Source organism: Triticum urartu, unplaced genomic scaffold (genome assembly GCF_003073215.2).
Source record: "Triticum urartu cultivar G1812 unplaced genomic scaffold, Tu2.1 TuUngrouped_contig_1405, whole genome shotgun sequence".
Taxonomy (NCBI): Eukaryota; Viridiplantae; Streptophyta; class Magnoliopsida; order Poales; family Poaceae; genus Triticum; species Triticum urartu.
In genome coordinates, this window is record NW_024111842.1 from 1 (window position 1) to 15,866 (window position 15,866).

Consider the following 15,866-nt stretch of genomic DNA (forward strand, 5'->3'; position numbering starts at 1 on the left):
CAAGCTTAGGCTTTTGGCCTAAGTTGGTCTATGGCCACGGTTGGCTTGGCTGATATCCATAGTAATAGTTGGGATCCTACTGAGATGCAGCGGCTATCGCCTCCTGAGATGCAGCATGGCGACGAGCGGCCTCCGCCCTCCTCTCGTACTCATCTGCCTCCTCTCTGGTAATAACATATCTTCCTTTTGCCTAATAATCAAAGAAGGCAGGAGCAGGGGGAGTAACATGGACATCACAGCATCTGTCAAAGATTAAGCGATACTGGAGAGGTGATTCGTTCCTCTCGACAAACTAGTGGTGAACCATAGCCTCATAATCCAAATAAGCAGGAGACAACTCAATATCATCTTCGCGTATGGCTATACCAAGAAAATTAGCTATGCGGGTTGCATAAATTCCACCAAAGAAATCTCCATTAAATCTATTAAGATGCAACCTACGTGCAACAATGGCTCCCAAATTATAAGATTTATCTCCTAACACAGCACTCCTAAGAATACTGAGGTCGGGGACACACATGTGACATGCCTCATCTTTAGCATTACTGCATCGACCTATGAAGAGATCAAAATAATGTATAGCAGGAAAGTGAATGCTCCCTATAGTAGCTTGTGTTATATCTCTAGATTCCCCCACAGTTATACTAGCAAGAAAATCTCTAAATTCAGATTTGCGAGGTTCCCTGACACTACCACATTGTGGAAGTTTGCAAGCAGTGGTAAAATCCTCTAAGTCCATAGTGTAAGAATTTTCATAAAGATCAAACAGGACAATTGGAGAATTACGTGAAGATGAAAATTCAAACCTCCTCACAAAGGAACTAGTGAGATAGTGATACTGGCTGCACTTTTCTTCCTCGAAGCTCACAAGATCAGCGTTACGCAAATATGCGTTAAATTCTTCCTTAATTCCCGCTTGATCCAAAAAAAATTCCGAAGGCCATTTACAAGGACGCACTGGAGCGTTTCTTGGTGGCTCATCATCGGCATCACGCATTGCAAGCCTGGGCTCTTGTTTCCTTGAAGAGCCACCTTGGTACATTTTCCTAAACATATTTCTTCCTCTGAAAAATTTCTGAAATTTTTAGTAACTTCAAAATAAAAGTGAACCAAACTCAATAATATTGATAGCAACTACTCCTACAAGTGCCTAGAGCCTATATCATGCATCAAAACTACTTTTGACCATATAAATTTGACATGCAAGCTCAAGAACAGGGTCACCTAAGCAGCACAAATTTGCAATGAATAAAGCACTAGAACAAAAACTAATTGGACCAATGGAGGAGTCACATACCAAGGAACAATCCCCCCAAGCAGTTTTGTGAGAGGTGCTTTGAGCAAGGCGATCGAAAATGGCAGAAAAATGAGCTTGGACTCGGGTTTGAGCTGGATATTCGTGTTTGTGGGGGGAAGAAGGAGTGTGTAGGTGCAAGGATAAGTGGAGGAGGGCCACCGTGGGCCCACGAGGCAGGGGGCGCGCCCAGGGGGTAGGGCGCACCCCTGACCATCGTGGCCAGGTGGCAGCTCCTCCTGCTGTGTTCTCAGTGCCAAATATTCTCAAATATTCCAGAAAAAATCATATTTAAATTTCAGGGCATTTGGAGAACTTTTATTTTCGGGGTATTTTTATATTGCACGGATAAATCACATAACAGACAGAAAAATACTATTTTTATTTTATTTAATATAAATAATAGAAAGTAAGAGGAGGGTACAGCAAGTTGTGCCTTCTAGTTTCATCCATCTCATGCTCATCAAAAGGAATCCACTAACAAGGTTGATCAAGTCTTGTTAACGAACTCATTTCGAATAACATGGAACCGGAGAAATTTCGAGTAACACTATGTTACATCAACGGGGATATGCACATCTCCAATAATAAGAATATCATATTTCTTGTTGACAGTACGAAGAGGAAATTCAAAACCTCCAAATATAATCGATGGGATTTTTCCAATAGAGTTGATACTATGAACTTGAGGTTGTTTCCTCGGAAAGTGTACCGTATGCTCATTACCATTAACATCAAAAGTGACATTGCCTTTAGTGCAATCAATAACAGCCCCTGCAATATTCAAAAAGGGTCTTCCAAGAATAATAGACATACTATCGTCCTCGGGAATATCAAGAATAACAAAGTCCGTTAAAATAGTAACATTTGCAACTACAATAGGCACATCCACACAAATACCGACATGTATAGCAGTTGATTTATCAGCCATTTGCAAAGATATTTCAATAGGTGTCAACTTATTCAAATCAAGTCTACAATATAAAGAGAGAGGCATAACACTAACACCGGCTCCAAGATCACATAAAGCAGTTTTACCATAGTTTCTTTTAATGGAGCATGGTATAGTTGGTACACCGGGATCTCCAAGTTTCTTTGGTATTCCACCCTTAAAAGTATAATTAGCAAGCATGGTGGAAATTTCAGCTTCCGGTATCTTTCTTTTATTTCTAACAATATCTTTCATATACTTAGCATCAGGATTCATTTTGAGCATATCAGTTAATTGCATATGCAAAAAGATAGGTCTAATCATTTCAGAAAAGCGCTCAAAATGCTCATCATCCTTTTTCTTGGATGGTTTGGGAGGAAAAGGCATGGGTTTCTGAACCCATGGTTCTCTTTATTTACTGTGTTTCCTAGCAACAAAATCATTCTTATCATAACATTCATTCTTTGATTGTGGGTTATCAAGATCAACAACAGGTTCAATTTCTATATCATTATCATTACTAGGTTGAGCATCATCATGAACATTATCATTAACATTATCACTAGTTTCAGGTTCATTACCAGATTGTGTTTCAGCATCAGAGATAGAAATATCATTTGGATTCTCAGGTGTTTCAGTAATAGGTTCACTAGAAGCATGCAAAGTCCTATCATTTTTCTTTTTCTTCCTTTTAGAAGGACTAGGTGCATCTATATTATTTCTCTGAGAATCTTGATCAATTCTCTTAGGATGGCCTTCAGGATACAAAGGTTCCTGAGTCATTATACCACCTCTAGTCATAACTCTAACACCATTATCATTATTCTTACTATTCAATTCATTGAGCAAATCATTTTGAGCTTTAAGTACTTGTTCTACTTGAGTGGTAACCATAGAAGCATGTTTACTAATAAGCTTAAGTTCACCTTTGACGTTAGCCATATAATCACCCAAGTGTTCAAGCATATTTGAATTGTATTTCAATTGTCTACCAAAATAAGCATTGAAGTCTTCTTGCTTAACCATTAATTTATTAAACTCATCTAAGCATGGGATAGCAAATTTAGTAAACGGAATTTCAGCTTTATCATATCTATAGAGAGAATTTACCTTTACTACATGTGTCGGGTTATCAAGACCATGAGTTTCTTCAATAGGTGAAGGATTAAGATCATATGTTTCTTCAACAGGCGGTAAATTAAGACCGTGTATTTCTTCAATAGGAGGTAAATTCTTAACATCTTCAGCTTTAATACCTTTTTCTTTCATAGATTTCTTTGCCTCTTGCTTATCTTCGGGACTGAGAAATAGAATACCCCTCTTCTTCGGAGTTGGTTTAGGAATAGGCTTAGGAAGTGTCCAATTATTTTCATTTGTCAACATATTATTCAATAGAATTTCAGCTTCATCCTGTGTTCTTTCCCTAAAAACAGAACCAGCACAACTATCCAGGTAATATCTAGAGGCATCGGTTAGTCCATTATAAAAGATATCAAGTATTTCATTTTTCTTAAGAGGATGATCAAGCAAAGCATTAAGTAACTTGAGAAGCCTCCCCCAAGCTTGTGGGAGACTCTCTTCTTCAATTTGCACAAAATTATATATATCCCTTAAAGCAACTTGTTTCTTATGAGCAGGGAAATATTTAGCAGAGAAGTAATAAATCATATCCTGGGGACTACGGACACAACCAGGATCAAGAGAATTATACCATATCTTAGCATCACCCTTTAATGAGAACGGAAATATTTTAAGGATATAAAAGTAGCGAGTTATATCATCATTAGTGAACAGGGTGGGCTATATCATTTAATTTAGTAAGATGTGCCACAACAGTTTCAGATTCATAGCCATGAAAAGGATCAGATTCAACCAAAGTAATTATATCAGGATCAACAGAGAATTCATAATCCTTATCAGTAACACAGATAGGTGAAGTAGCAAAAGCAGGGTCAGGTTTCATTCTAGCATTAAGAGATTGCTGTTTCCATTTAGCTAATAACCTCTTGAGTTCGTATCTATCTTTGCAAGCTAAAATAGCTAAAGCAACTTCTTTTTCAAAAACATAACCCTCAGGAATAACAGGTGAGTCTTCATCATCACTTTCATCAATATTATCAGATTCAATATTTTCATTCTCTCTAACCCTAGCAAGTTGTTCATCAAGAAATTCACCAAGTGGCACAGTAGTATCAAGCATAGAAGTAGTTTCATCATAAGTATCATGCATAGCAAAAGTGGCATCATCAATAACATGTGACATATCAGAACGAATAGCAGAAGCAGGTTTAGGTGTCGCAAGCTTACTCAAAACAGAAGGTGAATCAAGTGTAGAGCTAGATGGCAGTTCCTTACCCCCCCCCCCTCGTAGTTGAGGGATAAATCTTGGTTCTTGGATCTTTCAAGTTCTTCATAATGATAAGCAGATATAAATCCCAAGTGACTCAAAGGATAGAGCTATGCTCCCCGACAACGGCGCCAGAAAATAGTCTTGATAACCCACAAGTATAAGGGATCGCAACAGTTTTCGAGGGTAGAGTATTCAACCCAAATTTATTGATTCGACACAAGGGGAGACAAAGAATATTATCAAGTATTAGCAGCTGAGTTTTCAATTCAACCACACCTGCAAACTTAATATCTGCAGCAAAGTATTTTAGTAGCAAAGTAATATGGTAGTAGCGGTAACGGTAGCAAAAGTAATGTTTTTGGTATTTTGTAGTGATTGTAACAGTAGCAACGGAAAAGTAAATAAGCGAAGAACAATATATGGAAAGCTCGTAGGCAATGGATCAGTGATGGAGAATTATGCCGGATGTAGTTCATCATGTAACAATCATAACATAGGGTGACACAGAACTAGCTCCAGTTCATCAATATAATGTAGGCATGTATTCCGAATATAGTCATACGTTCTTATGGAAAAGAACTTGCATGACATCTTTTGTCCTACCCTCCCGTGGCAGCGGGGTCCTAATGCAAACTAAGGGATATTAAGGCCTCCTTTTAATAGAGTACCGGACCAAAGCATTAACACATAGTGAATACATGAACTCCTCAAACTACGGTCATCACCTGTAAGTATCCCAATTATTGTCACTTCGGGGTTAACGGATCATAACACATAATAGGTGACTATAGACTTGCAAGATAGGATCAAGAACTCTCATATATTGATGAAAACATAATAGGTTCAGATCTCAAATCATGGCACTCGGGCCCTAGTGACAAGCATTAAGCATAGCAAAGTCATAGCAACATCAATCTCAGAACATAGTGGATACTAGGGATCAAACCCTAACAAAACTAACTCGATTACATGATAGATCTCATCCAACCCATCACCGTCCAGCAAGCCTACGATGGAATTACTCATGCACGGCGGTGAGCATCATGAAATTGGTGATGGAGGATGGTTGATGATGACGATGGCGACGGATTCCCCTCTCCGGAGCCCCAAACGGACTCCAGATCAGCCCTCCTGAGAGGTTTTAGGGCTTGGCGGCGGCTCCGTATCGTAAAACGCGATGAATTCTTCTCTCTGATTTTTTTCTCCTCGAAAGCAAATATATAGAGTTGGAGTTGAGGTCGGAGGAGCTCTAGGGGGCCCACGAGGTAGGGGGCGCGCCCTAGGGGGCAGGCGCGCCCCCTACCCTCGTGGACAGGTGGTGGGCCCCCTGGTCTTCATCTTTTGCAAGGATTTTTTATTATTTACGAATAGATGTTCCGTGAAGTTTCAGGTCATTCCGAGAACTTCTGTTTCTGCACATAAATAACACCATAGCAATTCTGCTGAAAACAGCGTCAGTCCGGGTTAGTTCCATTCAAATCATGCAAGTTAGAGTCCAAAACAAGGGCAAAAGTGTTTGGAAAAGTAGATACGTCGGAGAGGTATCACATCTTTATCATAAAAATATCAAAAATATTATCTTATCATATCTATCAGATCTCACTTTCGTAAGTGACCGTGAAGGGATTGACAACCCCTTTATTGCGTTGGTTACGAGGATTTTATTTGTTTGTATAGGTGCGAGGGACTCGTGCGTGGCCTCCTACTGGATTGATACCTTGGTTCTCAAAAACTGAGGGAAATACTTACGCTACTTTGCTGCATCACCCTTTCCTCTTCAAGGGAAAGCCAACGCAGTGCTCAAGAGGTAGCACCCACCACACATGGCGCCCCTCGCTGTTCTTCGTGCCGCCCACCACCGGCGCCCCGTTGGTGGGCGCCAGCCTCTGCTGCTGATGGCGCTCGAAGTACACCGCCCACGCTGCGTGGTTGTCGGCGGCGTACTGAGGGAGGGCGAGCTGCTCGTCGGTGAGGGAGGCGCGCACGAGCTCTACCTCGAAGGCGAAGTAGGGGGTGCGCGCCACGGCGATGGGCAACGGGGGAACGGGCACTCCCCCGTTGCTGAGCCTCCACCCCGTCGGCCTGGCGCGCATGTCCGGCGGCGCCGGGATGTTGGCCTCAAACAGGAGCCACGACTCCTGTTCGCGGAGCGAGCGGCGGCCGAAGCCATTGGCCACCACCTCGTCGCCGGGGAAACGTTCGGCCATCGTCGGGGCTGTCAGAGAGCTCGGAGGTGGCGCACGGGAGAGGAAGGGCTCGGCGGCGGCGCACGGGAGAGGGATAGCTCGGCGGCTAGGGCTGGTGTGGCCAGAGGCGAGGGAGGCCACCGGCTCTATATAGCCGCGCCCGTGTGTACGCGTGCGCGGAAGGAGAGGCATCGCTGCGCCACCGCGTGACGCGCCGCCCGTGAGGAATCAATGGCAAGGCTGACTGGCGGTGGCAGTGCGGCAGCCTTGGCATTACTTCCCGCAGGAACCGAGGCGATGAGGGTAACGAAGCGCCGGTCTCGCTGACTCGGCAGGCCCGCAACTGCTTAGCGCCAAAACAACTCGCCCGACGCCTCGGGGAGCCCCCCCAGTGCGCCAGGTTCGGCCTGGGACTGCCGGCGCTGATTTCGGTCCAGGCCGGCGAAAATCGGGCTCCTGGAGGCGCGATTGGGCCGTTTTTTTAGCGCCGGCACGAAAAAATCGCCTGGGGAGGCCTTTCTGGGGGCGTGGCTGGAGATGCTCTAATGAGCGAGAGTATAGGTGTAAGTATATATAAAGAAAATGATTCGTGCCGGCCGACCAGCCAAGCTTTGCGTCGGTCGCCTCACGTACACACCGCTAGCTTCTCTCACGCGTGACGTTGTATGGTGGGTCCTAGGCACCACTCGCATCCCCACTTTAACGCCCAATATGCGACTATACTCCATACGTGTTGAGGCACGACTTGGGGCATAAGCGCATATTGGTATGGTCGCAAGAGTGGTTGTATCTTTGCTCATCTCATGTACTGAATGATAGAATACGAGCTTTGGCTGCTTGTGCGTGTGTGACATAAGGGGGCCCGACATGGTTTGAACCAACCCAGCAGGGTCTACCGGCATCGAGGGAGGTGCGGCGGAGGAACTCGCCGGAGTTGGCTACGAAGACCAAACAACACGGTGGAGGGGTGGAAACAGTGCGCTGGAGGATCCCGCACACGCGACTGGGACGTGTCGCGCCTAATGAAGACTATGGTGATGCCAGCGACATGCGATAGAGGCGGCAATGGTGATGAGCACGACGACACGCGACGGGTCTAGGTGAGTGACTGAGGGCGCGGGTTGACCCTATGGAGCGCGGCGAACGAGGAGGACACTAGCGAGCGACCCACGAAGGTTTGGGTACCCACCGGAAACGAGTCCCGCCGGCAACGAGTTCGGGCCTACACGAACACGGCGATAGAGCGACCTAAAAAGAGGGGGAAAAGGTCAACGGGGAGCAGGGGCTCACCACGAACATGCTAGCGTGATCGGGGCGATGGGAAGAGGTCGGAGCGGGCGACGACGGTGATCGAACACTTGCGGTGGCCGGAGTCGAAGACGAGGAAGAAGACGATGCAGACAAGGCCCTCGGCTCCACGTAGTCGACGTCGGAGAAGACGACAGACACGGTAGGCGGGGCAGAGGTCGACGGGGAGCTCGCTGGCGACGACAACGCGCTCCTGGATGCGCCCAGGACGCGGTCGGGGCGGCGGATCTGGTGGCTATGGTGGCCTGGCGGCGGCTAGAGGTAGAGGGAAATCCTAGCGAGTGGGTAGACAATGAGAGGGGGTTTAGAAGGGGCTAGGGCGACGGGACGGAGCGGCGACGCTCTCGTGCTCGCAGTCCCCATGGCATGGGCGTGAGCTAGACGAAAAGGAGGCGCGCGGGTCGACTTTAGCCAGAGACCGACAGGTGGGGCGATGGACGACATGTGGGCGTACGGGTGCGTGGGTAGAGAGGTGGTTGGGTGAGAAAAACAGGGAAAGGGGGCGCGCGCACGGGCTGTTGGGCTGGCTCGCGCTTGGGGCTAGCTGGGCCGGCCTGGGAGGCCGAGGCCCAGGTTGGCTGTTGTTGCTGCTCTCTTCTTTTCCCTTAATTTATTTTCCTCAAACAGAAAACCAAAGGAAGTAAAATAATTCAAGTTTGAATTAAATTCCAACTTGAGCCATTTTAAAACCTAACCAAAACAACTTCAAATTTGTTAGAATTTGGCAGAGAGGTTTAGTACATGATGACTGATTTGTGAGGAGGTATTGAATATTAATGGAGTAGGGAAAATGACACTTGCCAAAAAAGACAACAGAAGGAGGGGAGAGGTGATGCAAGGTTAGAGAGAGATGGCCTTGGGGTGGTGCACACTTCACCACAACAATGTTAATACCACAATGCACATGATGGGCATGATGAAATGCAACATAACAAGAAGCACAAATGCAACACTATGATGAGGCCATGATGCAACAATTAATGGCAAAATGAAATATGACAAGAAATGACAATACAATGCAATATGAAACAAAGAAAAACCCCAAAATGAAACCAACAAGGAGGAAACCACTTGGGATTGATCATGACAAGGTTGGATACATTGCCAAATATGGAAGTTTTATAATTGGGGTGTTACATGTCATAGGGTTATCTCTTCCCAACCTCTCTCAGCCACTCATCCCGTCTCCTATCTCATCCTCATCTCTCTCGACCCCTTTTGTCATCTACCCATCACCTTCCATTAGTTGAAGCCAAGACGGGGTCACTAGCAACCGGTCCTTGACGCACATGCACTGGGGAGCCGTCGATAGCTCTTTTTTCAACTCTCCTCCTCTTGCATCCGGATTCAAGGGAAGGAGCTCGGCCAAATCACAGGCTCACATCGAGCATGGCAACGGCCGTTGTGCAGATGACACCATTATGGTGGTGGAAGGATCGGACAAGGATATTCAGAACCTCAAGTTCCTCCTCCTCTGCTTTCAGGAGATGTCGGGCCTCACGATCAACTTCGCTAAAAGTGAGGTGATGGTCCTTGGGTACTCCCAGGAGGAGACTCAGCGTATCGCCAATCGTTTTAACTGTCGCTTGGGATCCTTCCCGACCACTTACCTAGGCATGCCAATTAGTGACACACGCCTTCTGGAGAAGGACTTTGATACGTCTCCAACGTATCTATAAATTTTTATTGTTCCATGCTATTATATTATCTGTTTTGGATGTTTAATGGGCTTTATTATGCACTTTTATATTATTTTTGGGACTAACCTATTAACACAAGGCCTAGTGCAAATTGATGTTTTTTTGCCTATTTTGGTGTTTCGCAGAAAAGGAATATCAAACGGAATCCAAACGGAATGAAACCTTCGCGAGGATCTTTTTTTGGAACAAACGCAATCCAGGAGACTTGGAGTGGATGTCAAGGAAGCAACGAGGTGGCCATGAGGTAGGGCGGCGCGCCCCCACCCTCGTGGGCCCCTTGTAGCTCCACCGACCTACTTCTTTCGCCTATATATACTCTTATACCCTGAAAACATCCAGGGGAGCCACTAAACCACTTTTCCACTGCCGCAACCTTCTATACGCATGACAGCCCATCTGGGGACCTTTTTCGGCGATCTGGCGGAGGGGGATTCGATCACGGAGGGCTTCTAAATCAACACCATAGCCTCTTCGATGATGTGTGAGTAGTTTACCACAGACCTTCGGGTCCATAGTTATTAGCTAGATGGCTTCTTCTCTCTCTTTGGTTCTCAATACAAAGTTCTCCTCGATGTTCTTGGAGATCTATTTGATGTAACTCTTTTTGCGGTGTGTTTGCCGAGATCCGATGAATTGTGGGTTTATGATCATGCCTAGATATTCTCATAACTATGCGCTTTTCTATCAATTGCTCGGCAGTAATTTGTTCACCCACCATAATATATGCTATCATGAGAGAAGCCACTAGTGAAACCTATGACCCCGGGTCTACTTTACATCATATAAGTTTCCGATCTACAATTCTAGTTTACTATTTATTTTGCAATCTTTACTTTTCCAATCTATACAAAAATATTTATCTTATTGTCTTTATTAGATCTCACTTTTGCAAGTGACCGTGAAGGGATTGACAACCCCTTTATCGCGTTGGTTGCGAGGTTCTTGTTTGTTTGTGCAGGTACTAGGCGACTTGCGTGTAGTGTCCTACTGGATTGATACCTTGGTTCTCAAAAACTAAGGGAAATACTTATGCTACTTTGTTGCATCACCCTTTCCTCTTCAAGGGAAAACCAACGTATGCTCAAGAGGTAGCAAGAAGGATTTCTGGCGTCGTTGCCAGGGAGATCTACGCTCAAGTCAAGACATACCAAGTACCCATCACAAACTCTTATCCCTCGCATTACATTATTTGCCATTCGCCTTTCGCCTCTCATTTTCCTCTCCCCCACTTCACCTTTGCCGTTTTATTCGCCCTCTTCCGTTCGTCCTTCTGTTTGCTCGTGTTACCATGTGCCTTCTATTAGCTTGCATCTTCGCTTGCTAAATATCTATTGTTATGGATCCTCATCCTCTTGCTAATCTTTTTAAGAAATCCAATTATGATGAACCAATTGCTAGTGAGTTGAGTGCACTAGATTATCTTTATGGAGTTTTGCTTGAAATCCGTGAATCTAAAAATTGTGATGAAGTGCTTTATAAAGTGATTCACGATAGATCTTTGAATAAAAAGCATGATTGCAATGATGTTATTATAAATTCTAGGAATGTCAATTGTGCTAACAATATGCAAAACCCTAAGCTTGGGGATGCTAGTTTTGCTATGTCCACTACTTGTTGCAATGATCATGATTGGGGTGATTCTTCTTATGATCTTGAAAATTTAATTAATCCCCATGATGAATATAAGATTGATAATAATGAAAGTGGGTTTGGAAGAGTGTCAACTTTAGATCCCACATATTTGGAGAATGTTCAATCTTATGCAATTTTCGATAAAAGTGGGTTTGGAGAGGTCATGTCTTTAGTTAATGTTAATCCCACTATTTTGGAAGAGTGTCAACTTTGCATGCATGTGGATCATGTTGAAAATATTTTATGTGATAGCTATTTTGTTGAATGTTCTTATGATACCACATGTAATTATTATGAGAGAGGAAAATATGATTGTAGAAATTTTCATGTTACTGAATTACCTCTCGTTATGTTGAGATTGCTATTGTTTATTTCCGCTTCCTTGCATATGCTAGATTTTGCTTGCTATGATAATTTGTTTGCCTATAAGATGCCTATGCATAGGAAGTATGTTATACTTAGATGTTTTTGTCACGTGTTTTATGATGCTCTCTTTTGTGCTTCAATTCTTGTCTTTCATGTGAGCATCATTGAAATTATCAACGCCTAGCTAGGGGCGTTAAACGATAGCGCTTGTTGGGAGGCAAACCAATTTTATTTTTGTTCCTTGCTTTTTTTTCCTGTTTTGTAATAAATAAATCATCTATCCTATGTTATGATTGTGTTTTTTATTTTTTAATTAGTGTTTGTGCCAAGTAAAGCCTTTAGGATCTTCTTGGGTGATTGCTATTTGATCTTGCTGAAAAAAACAGAAAGTATATGCTCACGAGAATAATTTTCATTTTTTTAAAAAGAGATAAAAAATACCAGTTCCAACTGCAGTAGATCAATATACAAATTACTTAGGACGTCCTCATTTCTCAGGATTTTTGGAGTTACAGAAGTATTCGAAACATACAGATTACTACAGATTGTTCTGTTTTTGATAGATTCTGTTTTTCTTGTGTTGTTTGCTTATTTTGATGAATCTATGGCTAGTATCGGGGGGTATGAACCATAGAGAAGTTGGAATACAGTAGTTTTAACACCAATATAAATAAATAATGAGTTCATTACAGTACCTTAAGGTGGTGATTTGTTTTCTTATACTAACGGAGCTCATGAGATTTTCTGTTGAGTTTTGTGTTGTGAAGTTTTCAAGCTTTTAGGTAAAGATTTGATGGATTTTGGAACAAAGAGTTGCAAGAGCCTAAGCTTGGGGATGCCCAAGGCACCCAAGGTAAAATCCAAGGACAACCAAAATCCTAAGCTTGGTGATGCCCCGGAAGGCATCCCCTCTTTCGTCTTCATCTATCGGTAACTTTACTTGAGACTATATTTTTATTCACCACATGATATGTGTTTTGCTTGGAGCGCCTTGTATGATTTGAGTCTTTGCTTTTAGTTTACCACAATCATCCTTGCTGTAAACACCTTTTGGGAGAGACACACATGAATCGGAATTTATTAGAATACTCTATGTGCTTCACTTATATCTTCTGAGCTAGATAAATTTTGCTCTAGTGCTTCACTTATATCTTTTTAGAGCACGGTGGTGGTTTTATTTTATAGAAATTATTGATCTCTCATGCTTCACTTAAATTATTTTGAGAGTCTTTTAGAACAGCATGGTAATTTGCGTTGGCTATAAATTAGTCCTAATATGATAGGCATCCAGGATGGGTATAATAAAAACTTTCATATAGAGTGCATTAAATATTATGAGAAGTTTGATACTTGATAGTTGTTTTGAGATATAAAATGGTAATATTAGAGTCGTGCTAGTTGAGTAATTGTGGAATTGAGAAATACTTTTGTTGAAGTTGGCAAGTCCCGTAGCATGCACGTATGGTAAACGTTGTGTGACAAATTTGAAGCATTAGGTGTTCTTTGATTGTTTTCCTTATGAGTGGCGGTCAGGGATGCTACCTCTTGAGCACTGCGTTGGTTTTCCCTTGAAGAGGAAAGGGTGATGCAGCAAAGTAGCGTAAGTATTTCCCTCAGTTTTTGAGAACCAACGTATCAATCCAGTAGGAGGCCACATGCAAGTCCCTCGTACCTACACAAACAAATAAGAACCTCGCAACCAACACGATAAAGGGGTTGTCAATCCCTTCATGGTCACTTACAAGAGTGAGATCTGATAGAGATGATAAAATAATATTTTTGGTATTTTTATGATAAAGATTAAAAGTAAAAAATTGCAAAATAAAAGGTAATCAAAATAGCTTGTTGACGGAAGATTAATATGATGGAGAATAGACCCCGGGGCCATAGGTTTCAATTGTGGCTTCTCTCAAGATAGCATAAGTATTATGGTGGGTGAACAAATTACTGTCGAGCAATTGATAGAAAAGCGAATAATTATGAGAATATCTAGGCATGATCATGTATATAGGCATCACGTCCGTGACAAGTATACCGGCTCCTGCCTGCATCTAATACTATTACTCCACACATCGACCGCTATCCAGCATGCATCTAGAGTATTAAGTTCATAAGAAAAGAGTAACGCATTAGGTAAGATGACATGATGTAGAGGGATAAACTCAAGCAATATGATACAAACCCCATATTTTTATCCTCGATGGCAACAATACAATACGTGTCGTCTCCCTTTCTGTCACTGGGATCGAGCACCGCAAGATTGAACCTAAAGCTAAGCACTTCTCCCATTGCAAGAAAGATCAATCTAGTAGGCCAAACCAAACTGATAATTCGAAGAGACTTGCAAAGATAACCAATCATACATAAAAGATTTCAGAGAAGAATCAAATATTGTTCATAGATAGACTTGATCATAAACCCACAATTCATCGGATCTCGACAAACACACCGCAAAAAGAGTTACATTAAATAGATCTCCAAGAAGATCGAGGAGAACTTTGTATTGAGATTCAAAGAGAGAGAAGAAGCCATCTAGCTAATAACTATGGACCCGAAGGTCTGAAGTAAACTACTCACACATCATCGTAGGGGCCATGGAGTTGATGTAGAGGCCCTCCGTGATCGATGCCCCCTCTGGCGGAGCTCCGGAAAAGGCCCCAAGATGGGATCTCTTGGGTACAAAAGGTTGCAGCAGTGGAAATAGGGTTTCGTGGCGCTCCTGCATGTTTTCAGGGTATATGAGTATATATAGGAGGAAGAAGTAGGTCGGTTGAGCCACAAGGGGCCCACGAGGGGGGAGGGCGCGCCCCCTGCCTCATGGACTGCTCGTTTGTTTCTTGACGTCCACTCCAAGTCCTCTGGATCACGTTTGTTCCAAAAATCACGTTCCCGAAGGTTTCATTCCGTTTGGATTCCGTTTGATATTACTTTTCTGCGAAACACTGAAATAGGCAAAAAAACAGCAATTTGCACTGGGCCTTGGGTTAATAGGTTAGTCCCAAAAATAATATAAAAGTTTAAAATAAATCCCATTAACATCCAAAACAGATACTATAATAGCATGGAACAATCAAAAATTATAGATACGTTGGAGACGTATCAGGGGACGAACGATGGTCTTTTCCTACCAATCTATCCCCTTAGGAGCATGCGTGTAGTTCTTGGTTTTGATGACTTGTAGATTTTTGCAATAAGTATGTGAGTTCTTTATGACTAATATTGAGTCCATGGATTATACGCACTCTCACCCTTCCATCATTGTTAACCTCTTCGGTACCGTGCATTGCCCTTGCTCACCTCGAGAGTTGGTGCAAACTTCGCCGGTACATCCAAACCCCGTGATATGATACGCTCTATCACACATAAACCTCCTTATATCTTCCTCAAAACAGCCACCATACCTACCTATTATGGCATTTCCATAGCCATTCCGAGATATATTGCCATGCAACTTTCCACCGTTCTGTTTATTATGACACGCTCCATCATTGTCATATTGCTTTGCATGATCATGTAGTTGACATCGCATTTGTGGCAAAGCCACCTTCATAATTCTTTCATACATGTCACTCTTGATTCATTGCACATCCCGGTACACCGCTGGAAGCATTCACATAGAGTCATATTTTGTTCTAAGTATCGAGTTGTAATTCTTGACTTGTAAGTAAATAAAAGTTTGATGATTGTCATTATTAGAGCATTGTCACATGTGAGGAAAGGATGATGGAGACTATGATTCCCCCACAAGTCGGAATGAGATTCCGGATGAAAAAAAGAGGCCATAAAAAAGAGAAAAAAGGCCCAAAGAAAAAAATAAGAGAAAAAGAGAGAAGGGGCAATGTTGCTATCCTTTTTCCACACTTGTGCTTCAAAGTAACACCATGATCTTCATGATAGAGAGTCTATTATTTTGTCACTTTCATATACTAGTGGGAATTTTTCATTATATAACTTGGCTTGTATATTCCAATGACGGGCTTTCTCAAAATGCCCTAGGTCTTCGTGAGCAAGCAAGTTGGATGCACACCCACTTAGTTTCTTTTGTTGAGCTTTCATATATTTATAGCTCTGGTGCATCCGTTGCGTGGCAATCCCTACT